We start from the raw sequence: 20,833 nt of genomic DNA on the forward strand, positions 1-20,833 counted from the left end.
GCCTCCTGAGGCTGGGATTAAAGGCGTGCACCACCACGCCTGGCTTTTTAAAAAGATTTATTTATTGTTATATGTAATTACACTGTAGCTGTCTTCAAACATACCAGAAGAGAGCATCAGATCCCATTACAGATGGTTGTGAGCCACCATATGGTCGCTGGGAATTGAACTCAGGACCTTCGGAAAAACAGTCAATGCTCTTAACCACTGAGCCATCTCTCCAGCTCGAGTCCAGCTGAACACCTAAATCAAGCCCCCATGTTATATGTGTGTGTGTGTGATCATATATCATATAGCCTAGGCTACCCCTCAAACTCTGTAAGAAGGCGAAGATGACCCTGAACTCCTGTCACTTGCTTCTACCTTCTGAATATTGGAAGTAAAGGCCTGTCTTGCTTGGCCTTTACTTGCTATTGTTGTGACAGGGCCTCTCTGTGTAGTCCTTGCTGTCCTAGAGCTCCCTATGTAGACTAGGCTAACCTTGAACTTACAGAGATCAACCTCTCATTGCCTACCGAGGGCTGGGATTATAGGTATGTTACAGGCTGGCCTCAGACCCGTATCATGCCTTCTCCCTCAGCCTCCCCTTTTTTTATTTTTCCCAAAGATTTATTTATTTGTATTTATATGAGTACACTGTAGCTATCTTTCAGACACACACCAGAAGCATACATTGGATCTCATCACAGATAGTTGTGAGCCACCATGTGGTTGCTGGGAATTGAACTCAGGACCTCTGGAAGAGCAGTCAGTGCCCTTAACCATTGAGCCATCTCTCCAGCCCCTCCCTCAGCCTCCTAAGGACAGGGACCACACACTTTTCAGCTGATTCAGACCCCACCCGCATGGATTTTACCTCCAAATGTATCCCAAGACACCAACTCCGTTTTCCCTGCTTTGGTTTAAGAGACTCTGGGTTTACTCGAGTGCTGTGTGATTTCACAAAAGTTCGCAGCTTCTCTGGGCTCCCACGCACCACGTAGGCACAGAGAAGGGACTGTGGCTGCTTCGACTTGTAGGAGTTGGAAAATCTTGCTTTCCTGGATCTCACTGGATTTAGAAAACCAAAATTTGCAGAAGCCTTTCGCCTCTGTCCGGGTCAGAAGCAGCCGATTCTGATCTGCTGAATTCTCAGCGCCCTCTGCAATGGGAGACCAAGGGTGGAGGTAGACACCACACACAACTGGGGCCAGGGGTCAGAGAGAAACTCCCTGGTCTGCAGGCATCTTCTTCCCAGAACTCTGAAACAAACCAGTTTCCCCTGCAAGCTCCGCCCACGCTCCTGACCTCAGAGTCCGGAACTCTCCAGATTGGTCCATCTCTAGTCGTTCCTAACCACAACTAACACAAAGAAATTGGCAAGCTTTGCCACACCCACTTCGCCAGGCCACGCCCACGAGAATACTGGCTTCCACCACCACATCTGGCTTAGGAGACAGATGTGGGACATTGAACCCAGGTTCTTGGGCCTGCGAGCAAGCATTCCACTGACTGAGCTCCAGTCCCAACTGTTTGTTTTTCTGTTCTTGGGGTATCTATAACCCATACTGGCATGGTATAACTCATGGTAATCTTTCTGCCTCCACCTCTTAAATGCTTGGATTAGAGTGGGTGTCCCTGCAACAGTTTGATTATGTTATTAGACTTGGTCTACAGGGAGGCCTGAAGCCAGCTCCTACAGTGTGTGTGTGTGTGTGTGTGTGTGTGTGTGTGTGCGCGCGCGCGTGTGTGCCCACGCGGCGCACGCGCACACACGAACACACACACACACACACACACACATAGATACAAGGACGCAGGCCAGAGAAGTACACCCACTGAGCCTGGAGCTAGGTTGGTAGCCAGCTGGTCCTAGAGTTCTCCTGTCTCCACAGCAACCGTGGTTACAGATCCTGACTTCCCTCATGGATGCTGGGGATTTGAACTCAGTTCCTCATGCCTGTGTTTCAAGTATCTTACCCACTGAAACATCTCCCCAGCTTCTCCTGTGTCCTAATGACATGTCATATGGCTTTTCTTTTCACAGCTTGCCTATTTGAGACGATATTTTCCTTTTTTTTTTTTTTTTTTGTTTTTTTGTTTTTTGAGACAGGGTTTCTCTGTATAACCCTGGCTTGTCCTGGAGCTCACTTTGTAGACCAGGCTGGCCTCGAACTCAGAAATCTGCCTGCCTCTGCCTCCCAAGTGCTGGGATTAAAGGCGTGCGCCACCACCGCCTGGCGAGACGATAATTTCTAAAGGTACAAACAAAAATTTGGAGTCTGGTCGTGGCTGGTCATAGCTGAAATAATCCTGGCACTTGAGAGGAGGGGAAGGGTCAGGGTTTGGCGGTGTGAGGCAGTGTCCAATAAAGGAAAGCAGAGGGGACCTCCATGATGGCTCAGCAGGCAAAGGGGCGCGCTGCCAGGCCTGCCAACCTCAGTTTGACTCCCGAACCCTCAGAATGGAGAGAACTGATTCTCGAAAAATGTTCACTGATCTCTACATACGTTACCAAGGTGCACACACACACACACACACACACACACACACACGACTAATTGAAGCAGAACAGGATAGCAAATCAAAGACAGAGCTTGGTGGTGCTGCATGTCTTCAATCCCAGATTCAGAGGCAGGCTGAGCTTTGAAAGTTGGAGGCTAGCCTGGTCTACAGAGGGAGTTACAGGATAGTCAAGGCTTCAAACTTAAAATGTAACTGACAATGGCCTTGAACTCTTGTTTCTCCAGCCTCAGTTCTGGACTACAAGTACTGGGATTACAACACAAAGAAACTTTGTCTCAAAAACACAAAAACAACAACCCTCCCTGCCCTTCCAAAAATCCATGAGCAAACAAACGAAATGAAGGCAGGAGCCTCCTGTTTGAGGCTAAGCTCCCTCAATGAGTCACAACCCAAGAGAATAAAAGTCAAAAACTCAAGTGGCCATGCTGAATTTCAAGTGACCCAGGGAAAAGAACTCACCTGTTGTCTGATCTTCGGAGAAACTCATAGATGAATATATAACAACCCCGCTTTCCAGTCAGGCCAGTTTAAATCATCAGGTATTGAAGTTCTTTGCTTTAATTATAACCAAAAAGTGTTACCATAAGACACCTGGGTATCAATCTCTTGAGTGTCCTTAGTTTTCGACTCCCAAGGTCCCTCTTTCTCTAAAGCCAGCCCCTCCCTAATGCAGCAGGACAGCCTACCCTTAGTAGATCTTTAAGTTAAAAAAAAAGGTGAAGATTTATATATTTGTTTGTTCGCCTGCCCATCCATCTACCCATCCATCCATCCATCCATCCATCCATCCATCCATCCATCCATCCATCCATCTATGAGTTTTACTACCTGTGTACTGTATGCATGTACATCTGCTTACCAGAAGAGGGCATCAGATCCTAATGTAGATGGTTGTGAGCCACCATGTGGGTCCTGGGAACTAAACGAGGTCTCCAGAAGGGCAGCCAGTGTTCTTAACCTCTGAGTCATCTCTCCAGGCCCTGTTAAGTGAAACTTACTGTAAGTTTTCCTTCCTGCTGCCTTGTCTCTCTCCATTTGCTTCTTTCTTTCTTTACTTTGTGGTGCTGGAATCCCTAGGCCATACTGACTTTTTTACTTTTTAAAAACTCAGGAGTGGTAGCGCATGCCTTTAATCCCAGCACTCGAGAGGCAGAGACAGGAGGATTTCTGAGTTTGAGGCCAGTCTGGTCTACAAAGTGAGTTCCAGGACAGCCAGGTCTATACAGAGAAACCCTGTCTCGAAAAAACAAACAAACAAACAACCTCAGGAGTGGAGAGATGGCCCAGCAGCTAAGAGCATCCGTTGCACTTGCAGAGGACCCAAGTTCAGTTCCTAGCACCCTACACAGGTGTTCATAACCACCTGTAACTCCAGCTCCCGGGGATCTGACGCCCTCTTCTGGCCTCCTCAGGCAACTGCATGCATGAACCACCCCAAGACACACACATACATTTAAAGATAAAGTAAATCCTTTAAAAAATTCATTCATTCATTCATTCATTCATCCATTCATCCATTCATCCATTCATCCATTCATCCATTCATCCATTCATCCATTCATCCATTCATCCATTCATCCATTCATCCAGAGACAGGGCCTCATATATCCCAGACTGGCTTCAAACTCAATACACATCCAGGCTGGCCTTGAACTCTTTCCCCTGCCTCCACTCCTGAGTGTTGGGGTTGCAGGCATGGAACAGCATGTCTTATGACTTCTAGTTTTTAAAATTTGTTTGTTTTTATTTTTTGACACAGGGTCTCCCTATGTAGTCTTGGCTGTCCTGGAATTTGCTATGTAGACCAGGCTGGCCTTGAACTCACAGAGACCCCCCTGCCTCTGCTTTCTGAGTGCTTGAATTAAAAGAATGTGCCAACAAACCCAGGTTGTTAGTTTTGTTTGTTTATTTGAGAATCCTAAACTATCTCTAGAAAGGAAAAGGTGGGTCTGGGAGGTGGCTCAGTGGGTAACTTTTATGTGTGTTTGTGTGTGGCCACATGAGTTGGAGAGACAGCTCAACAGTTAAGAGTGCTTGGTGTGGGCTGGTGAGATGGCTCAGTGGGTAAGAGCACCCGACTGCTCTTCCGAAGGTCCAGAGTTCAAATCCCAGCAACCACATGGTGGCTCACAACCATCTGTAACAAGATCTGACTCCCTCTTCTGGAGTGTCTGAAGACAGCTACAGTGTACTTACATATAATAAATAAATAAACCTTAAAAAAAAAAAAAAAAAAGAGTGCTTGGTGCTTCCCAGAAGACCTGAGGTCAGTTCCCAGCCAGCATCTTCATTGGGTGGTGCACAACTGCCTGTAACCCCAATTCCAGGGGACCTCACACCATCTCCTGGTCTCCATAGGTACCACATACATGTGGCACACACACTTACACACACACACACACAGAGGCACCACATACAGGTGACATACACTCACATACACACTCACACGCACACTCACACATACTCACACACAAGTACCACATACATGTGGCACACACTCACATAATATACATACACACACACTCACACACGCATGTATACACATAAATAAGAAATTAAAAATAATTTGAAAATTAAAATTATTTTGTAAAACAGTAAAAAGGCTGTGGGTGTGGCTCAGTGGTGGAGCACCTGCCTATTTAGAAGCCCTGACAAAACAGAAAACAATTTTAGGTTCCAGATAATTTCAGGCTGTCTTGAAACTTGCTCTGTAGACCAGGGTGGTCATGGACTCCCAAGTGCTGGGATTAAGGACATGTGCCACCACTGCCTGGCTTCTTTCTTCCTTCCCTCCCCTTCCCTCCCCTCCCCTCCCCTCTCCTCCCCTCTTCCTCCTCCCCTCTTCTTTTCTTTTCTTTTCTTTTCTTTTCTTTTCTTTTCTTTTCTTTTCTTTTCTTTTCTTCTCTTCTCTTCTCTTCTCTTCTCTTCTCTTCTTTTCTTTTCTTTTCTTTCCCTCTGTTATTTGAGACAGATTTTCCTGTAGCCCAGGTTGGCCTCAAACAGACCCCAGGTTTGTTATTAACTCTGGATCCCCATGTCTGTCCCTCTTCCTAATGCTGGGATAGCACTGTGTATCCTTGGGTCTGGTTTATCAGGGTGGTGGGGATGGAACCCAGGGCCTCCAGACCGCTAGCCCAGCACTTTGCTGCCTGAGCCACATCGCAGTCCAGATCCCCCTTCTTTTGTGCTCACAGGATTCCGCAGACCTCTCACTTATCCCCAGGGAACAACACATCTACCCCTGCAGGAAACCATGGTGACTTAGGATCTGGGAGGATTAGAAAGGGCTGGGCCTGGGACCCTGCAAACTGGCTAGTGCTGATGGGGTGGGGTGGGGTGGGGGTGGGGACGGGACTTGTTCTCTCTTGCAGATAATAGGCTAAACCTATGATCAGAGGTAAAAGCCCACTCCAGGCACAGTCCTGGTGTGGTTCTGCCCTCTGTTGAAGGGATGGCTTCTGGTTTTTATACCCCCTTACCTTGCACTTGACTCATGATAGAGAAGGGCAAGTGCCTTTGCCAGGGTCACTGGCCTGGGATGATGGCTGTGAAGTTGGAGACCCTGCCATAGCTGGCGCACCCCACCTGGCTCTGGGATCCACCATTGCTCGAAGATAACTGCTTTCAGCCACACGTGGTGGCACAAGTCTCTGATTTCAAGACTAAGGAAGCTAAGAAGGCAGGACTGTAAGTCTGAGGACTGCCTCGGCCTAAAGAGCAAGGTGCTGAAAGAGTGAAATAAGAAGAAATAAGAAAGGGGAGGAGGGGGAGGCAGAGGCAGGCAGATTTCTGAGTTTGAGGCCAGTCTGGTCTACAGGGTGAGTTCCAGGACAGCCAGGGCTATACAGAGAAACCCTGTCTTGAAGAGAGAGAGAGAGAGAGAGAGAGAGAGAGAGAGAGAGGGAGGAGAGGAGAGAGGAGAGAAGGAGGAGGGACTAAGTAAGAGGGAAGAAGGACGAAGGTGGGAGTAGGGAGGAAGAAAGGGAGGGAGGGACGGACAGATGTCTCTGAAGTCCCTCTATATGCCAGGCAAGTGCTTTACGAATGAGATATTCCCCAAGTAAGCTTTTTTAAAAAATAGATTAATTTATTTACTTTGTGCATATAAGTACAGTACATAGTAGCTGTCTTCAGACACACCAGAAGAGGGCATCACATCCCATTACAGATGGTAGTGAGCCACCACGAGGTTGAGATTGAACTCAGGACCTCTGGAAGAGCAGTCAGTGCTCTTAACCGCTGAGCCATCTCTCCAGCCCTTTAACACAAAAGTTTTCTTTTAATTTAATTTAATTATTTTAAAATTATGTATGCATTGTGTGTCTGCGCATAGGTTCACCCATGAGTGCATTGCCTGTGGAAGCCAGAAGCTGTCATTGGAGGTGGAGATGGAATTATGGGTGGGGTGAGCCAACTGATGCAGGGAATTAAACCCAAGTTCTCTGGAAGAACAGGAAATGCTCTTAACCACTGAGCCATCTTTCCAAAGACTTTGTGTTTTAATTATGTGTATCTGTGTATTGATGGGTATGTGGATGTGAATGCAGGTGCCCTTGGTGGCTGAAGAGGGTGCTGTAGTCCCTTGAGCTGGTGTTTTAGGTGGTTGTGAGGGGCCTACATCGGGTGCTGAGAACTGAACTCATGTCCTTTGCAAGAACATTGAGCACTTTTTTTTTTTGGTTTTTTTTTTTTTTTTTTTTTTTTTTTTTGAGACAGGTTTCTCTATATAGCCCTGGTTGTCCTGGAACTCACTCTGTAGACCAGACTGGCCTCGAACTCAGGAATCCGCCTGTCTCTGCCTCCCGAGTGCTGGGATTAAAGGTGTGCGCCACCACGTCCGGCCACTCATTGAGCACTTTTAACCTCCGAGCCATCTGTCCAGCCCCTTAAGTTGTTTGAAAGTCTCATTCCACTCTAAGTCACAGCCTTTCTGCCAGGAGGAAGGGTTCTGTGCCTATTGGTCTCTACTGCTGCGTATGGGGCCTCCAAAAAGAGATTTTGGGAGATGGAGGAAATCAGAACCCATTGTTTAGCATCTGGGGCTGGAGAAATGGCTCAGGAGTTAAAAGCATTGGCCGTGACGGGCATGGTGGCGCACGCCTTTAATCCTAGTACTCTGGAGGCAGAGGCAGGCAGATTTCTGAGTTCGGGGCCAGCCTGGCCTACAAAATGAGTTCCAGGACAGCCAGGGCTATACAGAGAAACCCTGTCTCCAAAAAAAAAAAAAAAAAAACCCCCCCAAAAAAAAAAACTAAAAAACCAAAAAAAAAAAAAAAAAAAAAAAAAACCAAAAAAAAAAAAAAAACCAAAAAACAAAAAAAAAAAAACCAAAACCAAAAACAAAAACAAAAAAAAACAAAAAAAAAAAAACAAACCCAAAAGAGCACTGGCCGTGTTCCATCCAGGGCTCACAACGGTCTCTAACTCCACATCCCAGGAATCTGATGCCCTCTTCTGACCTCCATGGGCAGCAGGTACACATGTGGTACACAAACAAAATTGCAAGTACCGCACCACACACACAGAATAAATCACTGCTATTTCTCCTCCCTCCTCCCCATGCCTCCTTCCTTCCTTGAGGACACCCCCCCCCCCTTCTCAGAGTGCCCTCCCCGACCTGAAGCCTGTCTCCTCCAAAGATCTGAGGATCTCATTAAGAGAGAACCAGGGCTCAGGCTTCAGGTCTTTCCGGTGAAGAGGCCTTCCTTTCCAAACCTCCCTGGATGTGAAGGGAAACAGCTGGGGACTGCAGGGCAGCCAAGAAAACAACACAACTGCTTCCAGGCCTGCCCTGCCCGGATTTCCTGAGGCTGAGCTAGCTCTGCAGCAGGAGGTCTGGCTGCTTGCTCCACATCCCTGGCTTGCTGGGTACCCTCAGGCAAGACTCTTGCCCTCTCTGAGCCATGGGCGGGAGCAAGGCTTGAGAGTTAGATGGCCTGGGAGGTATCACTCACCCAGTGCAGGTGAGTCATACAGAGGTCGCCACTGGCTACAGGTCCACCAGTTACCTGGTTGGTGGTAGTGGTGGTAGGCTTGTATGGTTGGGGGTGGTGGGGGTGGTGTGTGGTGTGTGTGTGTGTGTGTGTGTGTGTGTGTGTGTGTATGGTGTGTATGTGTATGTGTGTGTGTGGTGGGTATGTGTATGTGTGTGTGTGGTGGGTATGTGTATGTGTGTGTGTGGTGTGTATGTGTGTATATGTGTATGTGTGGTGTATGTGTGTGTGTGGTGTGTATGTGTGTGTGTGGTATGTATGTGTGTGGTATGTATGTGTGTGTGTGGTATGTGTGTGAATGCTGGTGTCTGTGGAACCTGGATGCTTTGTATGACCTTGGAGCTGGAGTTATAAGCAAGGGCTATGGTGACTAGGAACCAAACTCAGGTCCTCTGCAACATCAGTAAGCACTTGCAACTGCTGAGCCACCTCTCCAGTCCTGCTCTCCCTTTTTATAGACAGTCTCCTTACGTAGCCCAGGCTGGACAGGAACTCATGAGATCCTCCTGCCTCTGCCTCCCTATATTACCATGCCTGACTAGCTGCATGTATTTTGTATGTGATGTGTGTGTGTGTGGGTGCATGTGCGCACGTGTGGTCCACGTATCTGAGTGTATGGGTACATAGGTGTGCCCATGCATGTGCAATAAGAGGCCAGAGAAGGATACTAAGTCTCTCTCTCTCTCTGTTGCTCTCTGCCTTGTTGCCATGAGACAGGGTCTCTTGCAGGGCTTTGGTGGCACTTGCCTTTAATCCCAGCACTGCGGGTGGAGGCCGAGGCACTCTGGGGGCCAAGGCAGGCAGAGCTCTATGAGTTCGAGGCCACCATGAGTAGGTTCTAGAATGGCCAAGGCTACACAGGAAAAAAAAATCTGTCTTAAAAGTGAATGAGTGAGAATGAGTGGGAGAGAGAGAGAGAGAGAGAGAGAGAGAGAGTCTCACTGAGCCACAGCCATTGGTTTAGGATTTAGCTAGGTTGGCTGGCCAGCAAGTTCTCAGGACCCCCTTGTCACCGTCCTCCAATGCTGGGTGCCAGGCACACACAGACACACTTGGCTTTTTACACAAGAGCTAGAAACTCAAACTCAATGCTTCCTGTTTGCATCTATCTCCTCAGCATCTGTGTGTGCATACTGGAGGTAGGATCTTGCTCTGTAGCCTAGGCTAGCTGCAAACTCATGGTCCTCCTGCTTCAGTCTGCTGAGGCCTGGAATTACACCACACCTGGGTGTTTTTAATCAATCAGTATACACACTGGGGCTGGAAAAATGGCTCAACTGTTAAGAGCATTTGTTGCTCTTTCAGGGGACCTAGTTCAGTTCCCACCACCCACTTGGCAGCTCATAGCCATTCATAGTAACACCAGTTCTAAGACGCCCAACGCCATCTTCTGCCTCCCTTACGTACCAGGCTGGCCCATGTGTGCATGCATAAATGCAAGCAAAACACTCGTTCACATAACATAAATAAACCTAAAGCCAGGCAGTGGTGGCAGACACCTTTAATCTCAGCACTCAGGAGGAGATCTCTGTGAGTCTGAGGCCAGCTTGGTCTACAGAGTGAGTTTTAGGATAGCCAAGGCTACACACACACACACCCTGTCTTGAAAAAAAAACCCAAAAATTTAAATAATAAACCAATAAATCTAGACATATGTTAAAGTCATTTTAAAGATAAAACAACAACAACAACAACAAAAAAAATACAAGCACGCAGGATCCCCAGAACTTATATCAAATGCCAGGTGGGTGTGGTGGCCCATTTATAAGTCCAGCACTCAGAAGGTGAGACAACAGATCCCCGGAGCGAGCTGGCTAGCTAGACTAGCCCGGTTGGTGAGCTCCAGGCTCAGCAAAGAGTCTCTGCTCAGTAAATAGAGAGTAATTACACAGGACATGCAGTGTCCACCTTTGACCTACACACATTGGGAAGGCAGAGACCAGCGGACCTCTGGGACTTAGACTCACCGGCCGGCTAGACTTCTCTATTTGGAAAGTTCCATACCTGACAGATGACACTGTGGTCTTCCTCTGACCTCTGCATGCAAATGTGCACACTCACACAGAAAGAGAGCAAAGTTAAGGGCTGGGGGAGCAACTCAGTGGGCGGCATGCTTGGGTGTGGCACCACACACCTGGGGTCCTAGGTTCACCTCAGCTACATAGTGTGTTTAAGGCCAATTCACGACACTAAAGACCTTCTCTGTCTCAAAAAAGGAGTCAGGCATGACCGCACATGTTTGTAATTCCAGCAATTTCAGAAGCCTCATCAAGAGGTTAGAAAGTTCAAGGCTAACCTGGGCTACTTTGAGTGACCCTGTTTCCAAAAGTAGCTAAGGGTACTGAGGCAGGAGGATCATTTTGAGTTTGAGGCCGGTCTGGGTTTAGTATGAGACTCTGACTCCAAAACCCTGGGTGAGTGAGATTACTCAGTAGGTCAAAGCAGATGTCACACAAGCCTGACGACCTGGATTCCATCCCTGGGAGCCAGGAAGAAAAAGCTGAATTCCATGGTGTGCAGCTGAAGTCATTTTCCGTGAGATGGGAAGTGGAGGCAGGAGAGCCGCAAAGAAGGTCTGACGTCTCCTGGCTGGTTTGAAGGATTCAAAGTGTGTGTGTGTGTGTGTGTGTGTGTGTGTGTGTATACATGTAGAAGGGAAAACTGACTCTTTGAAAATTGTCCTGTACTTGAGTACTGTGGGATATACTCAGGCACACACAGACACACACAGACACACACATATACAGACACACATACACACTTACACACATAGACACACAGACACATACATATACACACAGACACACATACATACACAGGTACACACAAGCACACACACACACACACAGATTGAGATTAAAATTAAGAATTTTTGGGTTCTTTTTTTGAAACAGGGTTTCTCTGTGTAGCCCTGGCTGTCCTGGAATTTGTTCTAGACCAGGCTGGCCACGAATTCAGAAATCAGCCTGTCTCTGCCTCCCAAGTGCCGAGATCCAAGGTGTGCGCCACCACCACCCAGCAAGACTGTGATGAAAAGAACATATCAGGGCTGGAGAGATAGCTCAGTGGGTAAGAGCACTGACTGCTCTTTCGAAGGTCCTGAGTTCAAATCCCAGCAACCACATGGTGGATCACAACCATCTGTATTGAGATCCGACACCCTCTTCTGGTGTCTGAAGACAGCTACAGTATATATAAAATAAACTTAAAAAAAAAAAAAAGAAAAGAAAAGAACATATCAAGCCAACATTACTGCCAAGCAGTAAATACCTACAACGAAAGCCAAAGGGATGGACTTGGCGAGATCTGTATGAAATCCGAGTCTGAGTTAATTTTCTCTAATGCAACCCAATGTCAGACTGAGGCCTTTGCTCACTGGCTAGGCCAGGACGAGGCAGCCTCACCCGTTCTGAGGTTAAGGAGCTCTGCTGTGTTTGCTGTAGTATGAGGGCGATGGACAAAAGGGATATCTCACGCAGCATTTTGTGAGAGGGATGTGCTAGTGCCCATCTGTAATCCTAACACTCGGGAGGTGAAGGCAGGAGGACTAAATTCAAGGCTAGCCTCGGATCCAGAGTAAGTTTGACAGCCTGGGCTACATGAGACCTTGTCTCAAAAGCCAATACATAAATAAATACAGCTGCCAGGCGGTGGTGGTGCACGCCTTTAATCCCAGCACTCGGGAGGCAGGGGCAGGCGGATTTCTGAGTTCGAGGCCAGCCTGGTCTACAAAGTGAGTTCCAGGACAGCCAGGGCTATACAGAGAAACCCTGTCTCGAAAAACAAACAAACAAACAAACAAACAAACAAAAATACAGACTTTGAAGGGGCCTCATTTAGGAGTCAGGGAGGTGTGATGTCTGGAGACCAGGAAGCCACCTTAGGATCTTAAAGCTATTTGTTAAGGACACCAAACACAGGGTGGTGGAAAATACTCTAGGGTCCTTTCCCGGGTACATTCTAGTTACCCAACCCAGGGAATCCCCTATTTGGGGCCTTTCTTGTTTCTCATCACAATTCCTTGTCTTCCGGTTTAGCCACCAGAATTGGACTTTCCTGTGTCTCCAATTTCAGCTCTGGAGACAGAAAGGGGAGTTCCCATAGCCGGCCAGAGAAGCTGACAGGGCAGACCCTAGCCAGCCGAATCTGCTCTTTCCTGTAAATTAGATAAAAAACACCTCCCGGGTGTTGAGGCTGTCAGGCTAGACTCTGATTCTGACTTCCAGCCACTGCACATGGAGCCTTGAGGAGGGACACGGAGGGTGGGTTTCAGGTCTCCCAGAGCTGCAGTTACTGGCGTGGATGCTGGGAGCCAAGGTTGCTGCCTCTGAAACAACCTCAAGCACTCTTTTTTTTTTCTTTCCTTTCTTGAGACAGGGTTTCTTCGAGTAGCCTTGGCTGTCCTGGAACTCCCTCTGTAGACAAGCTGTTCTTATACTCCTTCTGTAGACCTGGCTGGCCTCGAACCAAGAGATCCGCTTGCCTCTGCCTCCCAAGTGCTGGGATTAAAGGCGTGTGCCATCACTACACAGCTTGTAAGTGCTCTTAAGCTGATCTGAGTTGTCTCTTTAGCCTCTCAAACTCTTGGTAATTCTCCTGCTTCGGCACGCTGGGGACTGGGACTACACCTGTGTGCCACCATGGCTGGCTATTTCTCTCTCTTGAACACTGGAAGAGTGCTCAGAGTTTACTGGATCTGGGAGAAGCTCGAGACTGGGTTATGGAAGCCGGCTCTGCTTGCTCCAGCTCAGGGAGGAGTTGCCTGAGGGCCAGGCACTTCGAAGGACAGATGGGACCCAAGGCCAGACACTGGGCCCCAGCTCACCAGAAGTGGAGCCCTGACTGTCTCTGAGAGGGTAAGCTGGGGTGGCTGCCAGGCGGGCAAGGCCAAAGCCTGGCAGCAGCCGGTGGCCCCTCTTCTGGCAGAGATATCTTGGCATGAGCCTGGCTCTGCCCATGACACTAAAGTGCCCTCTTAATTAGCCAGGCTCTTGCCAAGCACTGGCCACGATTGCCTTGTTTCACAGAATTCACCTTGGACTGGCACAGATGGGGAGGGTGGATAGCCCGGTGTTTTGTCTTTCTTCTAGGGGAGCTGGGCTCAAGGGCAGGACTCCTGGGCCAGCCCAGGTTTTTCCCTCAGAAACCACAGCATGAATACTGGCATGATGGAGCACACCTGTAATCAGCAGAAATTGAGACAGGAAGATTGTTGAGAATTTGAGGCCAACCTAGGCTAAATAGGGAGACCCTATCTCTACACACTCCCCCTCCCCCCGCCCCTGGAAATGCTGGAGGGTCTGGGGAAGATGGCTCAGTGGTTAAGGGCACTTGCTGCTCTTGCAGGGGACCCAAGTTTGATTCCCAGCATCTATAACTTGGTGGCTCACAATTCCAGTTCCAGGCACTCTGACACCTTCCTGTGGTCTGCAAGGCACCTGCATTCATTCTCACGTGCATGCGCACACACATGCGCGCGCGCACACACACACACACACACACACACACATCTCATAAATACAAATAAAATAAATCTTGAAAACAACAGTGACAACAACACATGCTGAACATGGTGGTGCTCCTGACATGGTGGTGCTCCTGACATGGTGGTGCTCCTGACATGGTGATGCTCCTGACATGGTGGTGCTCCTGACATGATGGTAAGCCTGACATGGTGGTAAGCCTGACATGGTGGTGCTCCTGACATGGTGGTGCTCCTGACATGGTGGTGCTCCTGACATGGTGGTAAGCCTGACATGGTGGTAAGCCTGACATGGTGGTGCTCCTGACATGGTGGTGCTCCCTGCACTGACAGTTCTGAGGAGGTGGAGATAGGAGGATCCAGACTTGGAAGCTTGCCTGAGATAGACCCTGTCTCAGAATAGGCTGGAGGCTGCCTCTGCCCTTTTGCTTCTATCTCTTTTTCCATATGTGTGTGTGCGTGTGTGCATATGTGTATGCATATTTGTAAGTATATGTATATAAATAAACACACACACACACAAACTTACTCTGTATACTAGGCTGGCCTTGAACTCAGAGACCTGCCTGTTTCTGCCTTCCCAGTGCTGGGATTAAAAGCGTGTGCCATGGGCTGGTGAGATGGCTCAGTGGGTAAGAGTACCTGACTGCTCTTCCAAAGGTCCAGTGTTCAAGTCCCAGCAACCACATGGTGGCTCACAACCATCCGTAACAAGATCTGACGCCCTCTTCTGGTGTGTCTGAAGACAGCTACAGTGTACTTAAATAAATAAATCTTAAAAAAAAAAAAAAAAAAAAAGGCGTGCGCCACCACTGCCCGGCTAGTTAGCTTTATCTTCCGTGGATGTTTTGTCTGCAGTATGTCTGAGTGAGGGTGTCAGATCCTCTGTAACTGGAGTTATAGACAGTTGTGAGCAGCCATGTAAGTGCTGGGAATTGAATCCGGGTTCTCTGGAAGAGCAGTTCATGCTCTTAAGCACTGCGCCATCTCTCCAGCTGTCCTTATTTATTTTTAAGGGTCTCTTGTAGCCATACAGGCCAGAAACCCACCATTAGCCACGGACCTTGAGCTCCAAGTGCTGGGTGACAGGCCCGCATCTCTCCTGGTTTGTGATCTGCTAGGGATGGGGTCTAGGACCTCACACAGGCTGCATAAGCATTCCCCTCACCCACCCTCATCCCCACCCAGTCCTGGACAGGCTCTGGCTGTGTAGGCTGGTCTCCTCCTTTCTATCCCCCTGCCTCAGCCTCCTGAGTGCTGAGGTGAAGGTGTGTGCTACCTACCTAGCTGGATTCTCCTGGTGACACGGCCTCATGGCTCTAATTGGAACCCCTGGGAAGGTTTGGAGCCTACTTTGGTGGGGGCAGGGGGCGGGCGGGGGTGGAGTGAGGAGGGGGGGTGGGGCTCATTTTAAGACCCAGGCAGAGGGTCACACTTTGTCCATTCAATTCTGCTATCTGGAAAGTCAGCTGTGGTGGCTCCCGAGTGCTGTCATCCCAGCACTGGGGAGGTTGAAGCAGGAAGGAGAATCACAGGTTCAAGGCCAGCTTGGTTTACTTGAGACTCTGTCTCAAAAAGACCAAACCAGGACTGGGAGGATGGCCAGTAAAATGCTTTTCCAGCTATCGAGGGAACCTGAGTTTCATCCTGGAACTCATACAAAAAGCTGGCTGTGGTCAGGTGGCGCATGCCTTTAATCCCATCACTCAGGAGACAGAGGCAGGCAGATTCTTGAGTTCGAGGCCAGCCTGGTCTACAGACTGAGTTCCAGGATAGCCAGGTCTACACAGAGAAACCCTATCTTGGAAAACAAAACAAACAAAAAAAACTAGGTGTGGCTAGCCTGTAACCCCAGTGCTGGGTAAACAGGGGCAGGTGAATACATCTCCGGGATTCGCCAGCCTGTCCTATCTATGAGCTCTAGGTCTGGGGAGACAGCCTGTCAAATCAATGCAAGCAGGTGACAACCGAGGAAAGACACCCAAGGTTGATGCACGGGCAAGTGTGCACACACACACACCACAGCAAACAAAAACTAACAAAACCCAAACCATATTTTGCTGTGGTGGTGGTTGTTAAATTTTATTTATTCTGTGTGTATGGGTATTTCACCTGCATGAATATCTACCTGTGTAGCATATACATGCCGGGTACTTTCGGAGGTCAGAAGAGGACATCAAATCCCGTAGAACTGGAGTTACAGAAAATGAACTTGTGGCTTCTGGGAATCTAACTTGGATCCTCTAAAGGACAGGCAGGACTCTGAATTCTTGAGCCACAGATACAGCTTTCCAAACCCATGTTTTGTAAGAGCCACCAGGCCTGAAAACTCTGGGCCATGTCCCGTTTGTTGTGTCTAGGCCTCAGTTTCCTGGAAGGCAGAGAATGCGTAGGTCCGTTGTTAGTGGAGACAGCAGTGGTGGTAACAGCCTGGTCTACCCTCTTGGTCAGAGGGAGGCAGGCGGAGAGTAACTCAGGGCCTGGGGGCAACACCCAGCTGGGCCTGGGGCTAGTGGGGGCTCAGCCAGGCAGGACGTGGGTCCTCCTACTTCCTAAGCTCTGATGGGCAAGTGGTGCCAGTGGTACCAGGCTGCCCTGAGGGGCCCTTAGAGCAGGTGACCACAGAGCCACAAAGAGGCTATTCATGGCCTCCGGTTCACGAGGCTGCCCCTTTATTGAGGGCTTGAACCACAGAAAGCTGTGTGGTCTGCAGGGAAGCTAGTTCTGAGCTGTCTGGCCAGCTACAGTAGTGTGTGTGTGTGTGTGTGTGTGTATACACATGGTACTTTTTTCTATCTATCTATCTATCTATCTATCTATCTATCTATCTATCTATCTATCTTTGTGTCTATGTATCTAATAATAAATTGATCTATTTAACTATGTAGATATCAATCCATTGATCTATGTATCTATCAACTGATGTGTATGTATGTATGGATGTACCTACATGCGTACTTGAGGCAGGACTTAAAGTAGCCCAGGCTAGCCTTACCACATTTCATAGCAGAGGATGGTCTTGAACTTCAGGTCCTCCTGTCTCTACCTCGTGAGTGCTGGGATTACAGGTTTGTGCCACCACGCCTGGCTTAGGAGGTTCTGTGGTTAGAATCCAGGATTTCACTATCAACTGGGCCACATCGTCAGCCATATTCAATATGCTTTCTTTTACATTCTTACTTATTTACTACAAATGGGTCCCAGGAACCAAGGTCGGCAAGCCTGATGGTGAGTGCTCTTCCCTGCTGGCTGACTTATTTGCTCTTTTTTTTTTTTTTTTTTTTTTCTAGACAGGGTTTCTCTGTGTAGCCCTGGCTGTCCTGGAACTCACTTTGTAGACCAGGCTGGCCTCGAACTCAGAAATCTGCCTGCCTCTGTCCCCAACCCCACCCCCAGTACTGGGATTAAAGGCATGTGCCACACGCCCAGCTCTTATTTGCTCCTTTGAATTAAGGTCTCATGTACACAAGGCTGACCGTTCATGCACAATACAGCTAAGGCTTGCTTTGAATTTCTCAGTTTCTTTCTTCTACCCAACAGTTTCTGAGATTTCAGGTCCGTCCTATGTCATGCCCAGGTTTTTTGTTTGTTTGTTTGTTTGTTTTTTGGTTTTGTTTTGCTGTTTTTCAACACAGAGTTTCTCTGTGGAACCCTGGCTATCCTGGAACTCTGTATACCAGGCTGTCCTTGAACTCAGAGACCCTCTGCCTCCCTAGTGCTGGGTTAAAGGTCCCTGCCATCACCGTGAAACTTAAGCCCAGCTTCTCATTTGGTGGCTGGAAATTTGCCTGCTTCTGCCTCTCTCCAGCTGCCTAGCACTGATGTCTGGTTGAGAGCAGGGGAAACTGAGGTGCCGCTAGGACAAGATCTCATGCAACCGTGAACAGCCCTACTGAGCCATCCTCCTGGGACAGCCTCTCAGGCCAGGCCTTCTGTGTCTTCTGCTATAGTAGCAGTACAAAGTTGACACAACCTTGCTCTTCCCAGCAGCTGGGAGTTCCTGAGAAGTGTAAATGAGGTTTCCAGGAAAGCCAAGAGGTGAGAGACTGAAAAGTTGGAGGGATAAGGGGGTGCCCATCAAGCTGCAGTGGAGACTTGTTATCTGTTGCGCATCCCTGACATCTCAGCAGGAGGATCAGGAGTTCAAGGGCATCCTCAGCAACATAGTAAGTCTATGGAGCTAGCCTGGGCTACACAGATGCCATTACAAAAAAAAAAAAAAAAGTAAAAAAAAAATCTTGGGATATGGGGGATGGGTGGGTGAACTGTGTAGCCCAGGGAGTCACTACTGGTTCCTTTGGAAGTCCCTGTTCTGCATGGAGATCATGGAGATTCTGGGGACACTCCAGGAGTCCTCCTTCAGGGAACTAAGTTGGGGAGCAGGGCAGCCTATCCTGTGGCCTTATTTCCTGTCTGGTGCAAGCGCCAGGCAAGGCATCCAGCCAGGAGCGACTCAGGCCTGACCTCCGCTAACTGTTCTGTTTTGTGCTGCACCCTCATCTCAGCAGGGATCAGGTGGCACTTGGGTCCCCAGGGGATCCAGGGACACAGTGTCCATGTCCCCATCTTTCCCCACAGGGACCTGGGGCAGGGCCGAAGAGGAGACCTCGTGATGTGTACAGGTGTAGCTCATCCCTCCGAGGACTCAGGGGACACTTGGGGAAGGTGTGACACAGAGCAGGCTGGAGCTCTGTGCGGCTCTTTATTAAGTGTGCCTACAACAGGGGCAGAGACACAGCAGCGACAATGATAACAGCCCACTCCCAACCGAAGCTCAATGGTTACCAGACTCAGCCAACTGCAGAATTCCAGTCCATAACGGCACCTCCTTTCCTTTCTCAGGAGCTTACCAGAGAGGTCTCACCCCAAGCCTTCACCCCATCTAGAGCAAATGCTTATATCCCCCATGTTTGCTCAGAGCAGAGCATGGAGGGACCTTCCTGTCACCAGAGGCAGAGGCATTCTGTATACGTGCATACACGCCTCTGTGTGTGTGTGTGTGTGTGTGTGTGTGTATTTGGTACAGATCTAAGCATAGAAAATTGAAAAGCATTGAGGTTGGTGATTGAAAGGCTCACTGATGGGCAAGTCGGGTTCGAGTGCGCTAACTGTATGACTCTATGGATCCGAATATCATGCTGTTTTGGAAAGGAATGAGGGAGCTACTGTTTCTAAGGAAGAGAAGAATGGGCACCAAGACATAGGGAGGGAAGGTGGGACAGTAAGCACTTACAGCCGAAGCCCAAGACCTGGAACCCAAGGGGAAAAACAGGTGTGGCCAGGCTTGGTGGCACGCGCCTTTAGTCTCTGAGTTCAAGTCCAGCCAGGATTACATAGCAAAACTTTCCCTCAAGAAAAAAAGGTAGGGGCTGGAGAGATGGCTCAGTGGTTAAGAGCACTGACTGCTCTTCCGAAGGTCCCGAGTTCAAATCCCAGCAACCACATGGTGGCTCACAACCATCTATAATGAGATCTGACGCTCTCTTCTGGAGTGTCTGGAGACAGCTACAGTGTACTTACATATAGTAAATAAATAAATCTTAAAAAAAAAAAAAAGAAAAAAGGTAGAGGAGGAAGAGGAGGAGGAGAAGGCAAGACAAAACAACTAACTACATAGCTGGGGGAGGTGGTGCTTGCCTATAATCCCAGCACTTGGAAGGCTGAAAGAGGAAATCAGGAGTTCCTATGCAGCTTTGGCTTATGTGAGCCTTTCTCATAAAACCAAGAGCAAAACAGCAAAACATGAGGTGGTAACTCAGCTGGAGAGTGCTTGTCTAGATTCCCTCAGTGAGGGGCTGGGGTGTGACTCAGTGCCTAGAATCCCCCAGTGAGGGGCTGGGGGCGTGGCTCAGTGGTAGAGCCCCTGCCTAGAATCCCCCAGGGAGGGGCTGGGACGTGGCTCAGTGGTAGAGCCCCTGCCTAGAATCCCCCATTGACGGGCTGGGGTGTGGCTCAGTAACAGACTGCTCACCTAAGATGTTCAAGGCCATGACTTTCATTGAAAACATCACAAAACAAACAAAACCATCAGTGAGGTTGAATGTGTATCCATGTTTGCTTGTCTCCATTTAAAGAACACCTGGAAGATCTCTAGCTGCTGGTGGAGGCGGGAGGGTGAAGGCTGCTTCATCCTTTGTATTTGAACTGTGTGGCTGTGGGTGTATTATCTGTTCCCAAGGACTGCACATGAAATGAGAACAATGAAGGCTTCGGTTCTGCTGAGATGAACCTCAATTCTCCACAGATGATCTCACCCAGAGCCAGATGGAAGTCCCCCAACATTTAAGCCTCTGTTCTGAGTGCTGGACCCAAACTCATCTTAAGGGAAAACCCAAAGAGCCTTTCTGTGGTTTCCTTCCACAACTGTCTTTCAATGTGTGTATGTGTGCACGTGTGTTTGCTTGTGTGTGTGTGTGTGTACTATGTGCATGTGTGTGAGCATGTGTGTATATGTATGTGCATGAGTGTGTGTGTGTGTGTGTATACATGTGAGCATGTATGTATAGGCCAGAGGTTAGTGATGGGTAACTTTCTCCAGAGCTCTCCACCTTAGTTTTATTGTCTGTGTGTGAGCGGCTGTGGGCACTGTACACCACAGCACATGTGTGGAGGTCAGAGAACAACTTGTGGCTGTCACTTCTCTCCCTCTGTGTGGGTCTAAGACCTGGATCCAGCGCTTTCGCTTGCTTGAGACATCTCGTTGACTAGCTCCTCCGTTGTTAACACAGGGTCTCACTATGTAGGTCCAGTTATCTTGGAATTTGCTCTGTAGACCAGGCCGGCATCAAACTCAGAGATAGACCTGCCTTTGCCTTCAGAGTACTGGGATTAAAGGTGTGCACCACTACCACCC

Source organism: Mus musculus, chromosome 5 (genome assembly GCF_000001635.26).
Source record: "Mus musculus strain C57BL/6J chromosome 5, GRCm38.p6 C57BL/6J".
NCBI classification, from domain to species: domain Eukaryota; kingdom Metazoa; phylum Chordata; class Mammalia; order Rodentia; family Muridae; genus Mus; species Mus musculus.